The sequence below is a fragment of the Pongo pygmaeus genome, chromosome 4 (assembly GCF_028885625.2).
Source record: "Pongo pygmaeus isolate AG05252 chromosome 4, NHGRI_mPonPyg2-v2.0_pri, whole genome shotgun sequence".
In the NCBI taxonomy this organism is placed as follows: Eukaryota; Metazoa; Chordata; class Mammalia; order Primates; family Hominidae; genus Pongo; species Pongo pygmaeus.
The window spans coordinates 83,215,075-83,218,476 of record NC_072377.2 but is presented as its reverse complement, the minus strand read 5'-3'; the positions used below and the strand labels follow the sequence as shown (position 1 = coordinate 83,218,476).

The following is a 3,402-nucleotide window of genomic DNA, read 5'->3' as shown; positions in this document are numbered from 1 at the left end:
GATCCACCCACCTCAGCCTCCCAAAGTGTTGAGATTACGGGCGTGAGTCACTGCGCCCAGCTAGATTTCACTTTTTAGAGCAGTTTTAGGTTTATAGGAAAAACAATTACCTTTTGGTTCACAGAGATTGATGATATTGGACCCAGTGAAAAGCTGAAAATAGCTGAAAAGCATAAAGCACTATACAAATATAAGGTGGTATTTTTCTTATGAATAAATAGTGGGAAATGCCCAGGACCTAGTTAACACACCAGAAAGAGATAAATCAACAGAATTTGATCTACCTAGGATGTTAAAGAATGTCAATGGTAAAGTTGTGCAATTGCTAGCAAAGTTGTGTATCCTGTTATGGCAAACTTTCCAGGGGACTGATGAATTGCCTATCTGAATTCTAAGAGATGAGTTGCAAGCATAGCTGTGGAAACATACACATAGTGAATATCACACTATACTGGACAAACTCATTGAATCTGTAATTAAATGGTATGATCACTGAAAAATGTAAAAACAATCTACTGGGGAAAAGGCACCATAGCTTATAAGGGAAGTTCATATAGAAATATTGTGAGCTCTTTAGGGAAATAATGACTATTGTGGCAAAGGGGAAACCAGCAAATACAATTTACAGACATAAGAGTTCTCAAAAATCATTATACGCAGAGACATTTCCTATTCTTAAATAAGAATTTTTTTTTTTTTTTGAGACAGAGTCTCACCTGTCACCCAGGCTGGAGTGCAATGGCTCACTGCAACCTCCGCCTCCTGGGTTCAAGCGATCCTCCTGCCTCAGCCTCCCTTAAATAAGAATTTTTAAAGATTGGGTTATCCTTGAATTGGCAGCACTTTAATAAAATATATGAGAAAAGTGCAGTGGCTCACACCTGTAATCCCAGCACTTTGAGAGGCTGAGGCAGGCGGAATGCTTGAGCCCACAAGTTCAAGACGATCCTGGCCAACATGGCGAAAACCTGTCTGTACAAAAAATACAAAAATTGGCCGGACATGGTGGTGTGTGCCTGCAGTCTCAGCTACTGGGGATGCTGAGGTGGGAGGATGGCTTAAGCCTGGGAGGCAGAGGTTGCAGTGAGCCGAGATTGTCCCACTGCGCTCCAGCCTGGGCAATAGAGCCAGACCTCGTCTCAAAAAAAATTTTATATATATATGAGGATGGGAGCTGGTTCAAAATGAAGAAAGAGTATATGAATCAATAAACACATCCTAATTTGGAGAAGCCTAAAGAGCAGGGTTTCAAAGATCCCTCTGCTGGGACAAGTATATTTAAAATTTGTGTAAGCAATCTGGAGGACAGAATACCAGGGTCGTAGATGATGCTGACTCCTAAGTAGCGAATGCCTACAATAGCAATGGGAGAAATGATAGGAAAATAGGAAAACTCTGAAGTTCGGGCAAGTAGGCAGAAAGGTAGCAGCTTCCATTCTTTTACACTAAATGTCCAGGAGTGTTGATTCCCTTTTTAAATAAAGGGATCACAGGGACATGCTGTTAGTTAAGGGAGTGCCATGGCCAAAAGGAAAGCTCCGTGTAGCGGAAGCCTCAGTGTTCATTCTAAAGTAGGTTTTGGGCAAGGGATAGAGGTGGGCTTTCTCTCTGGGTCTAAAATGTGGAATATCCTGTCATTCCAGAGAAGTCTTCTATAGGAGTGGGGTAGGCAGAAGAACTATGAACACAGGCTTTTCCCTTAAGGGTAAATGCCTTGTGGAGGTTTAGCTAAAAATTGTAGTTAGGTACCCTAATGTACGAGCTCAGTTAACTCATGGGCAAGCTTTAAAGGCCAACTTTGATTGAGATTTCTTAACGCCTTTGAAGGGTGACGTGAGCCTTTGTGCAAGAAAAGGCATTCTTTTTTTTTTTTTATACATGCCCTGGGATCCTCCGGAATGAAGACCCAAAGATAAAGGAAAAATGGCCACTTTTTTTTTTTTTTTTTTTAGACGGAGTCTAGCTCTGTCGCCCAGGTTGGAGTGCAGTGGCACGATCTCGGCTCACTGCAAGCTCCGCCTCCTGTGTTCTCGCCATTTTCCTGCCTCAACCTCCTGAGTAGCTGGGACTACAGGCGCCTGCCACCACACCTGGCTAATTTTTTTTTATTTTTAGTTGAGATGGGTTTTCACCGTGTTAGCCAGGATGGTCTCAATCTCCTGAGCTCGTGATCCGCCCGTCTCAGCCTCCCAAAGTGCTGGGATTAGAGGCGTGAGCCACCACGCCCGGCCAAGAAAAGGCATTCTTAAAAGGCCACGAGTTTATCCTGGTACCTATGTGATAAATCCATGTCAATGATAATCTGCACTCCCGTTTATAGATGAAAAAGACCAAAATGTAGCTTAGTTCAGAAGGATTCAGAGATTATGGAACATGAAGTAGAAAATATTTTCTATTTGTATGCTAGGGTCTCTGTTTTGCTTTCCTTTTACACTGCGTAAGATCACAGAGTTGGTATGGTATGCCTGTGTAAAAAACACACAGGTTTTGGATGCTTTAAAAGAATATATTTCAGAAATTTGAAGTCAGTTTCCCTAATTCTTTTTTTTTAAAGGAAAATTTGTATTACTTTAATTATTTTTATGTACAGAAAACTCAACAGTGTACATTCAACCCAGTTTGATGGCAAGTTCTTTAGCCTTTGCCTTTTCAAGCTTGGCAATGTGAGCCACAGACTTGGGACCCAGGACATTGCCTTCCCAGTGATGGCGGAGCTCATCATATATGTTGTAATTGGTCCTGATAGCTTCCACCAGCTTAGCCAAAGCTCCTTTGTCTTCCATGTTAACCTGTGTGAAGGTGACAATGATCCAGGTCTTCCTGTGGACTAGATGTCCCAGTTTTGCTTCCCCCTTCATAATGTAGTAAGGGATCCCCATTTTACAACACAGGGCAGGCAGGAAGACAACCAGACGTTGTGTGCCACACGTTGTGTGCAATCACTAGCAGCTGAGCTTTCTTGTTCTCCACCAAGGTGTGACAGTCTTAACTCCTGCTTAAAGGCCAGGTAGTCTCTTAATGGGGACATCCCCTTTTGCCGGCAGCTTTCTTCTCAGTCAGGCCAACAGCCTCTGCTTCTTCTCCTTGCTTTATCTCTGGCCTGTACTTGTGGGCCAGCTTAAGCAGCTGAGTAGCTGTTTGGTGGTTCAGAGCCTGAATGAACTGGTTAATCGCAGGAGGCACTTTCAGCTGCTTATAGAGGATGGCTCTCTGCCACTGCAACGTGATACAGTGGGGCCATTTCACAAAGCAGGCCAGGTCTCTTTTGGGCTGGACGTCCTGTCCAATGCCAAAATTCTTAGGCCTTTTCTCAAACAGGGGATTCACCACTTTCTTGGCCTCCTGCTTCGTCATGACAGCAGGGGCTGGAGCCACCTTCTTCCCCTTTTTTCCTTTTGGCAT

The 3,402-nt window shown here is 43.5% G+C and overlaps 1 pseudogene; it reads right to left on the bottom strand.

Moving 5' to 3' along the window:
* Positions 1-2,609: 2,609 nt before the first annotated feature.
* Positions 2,610-3,402, bottom strand: LOC129037515 (large ribosomal subunit protein eL8-like; annotated as a pseudogene).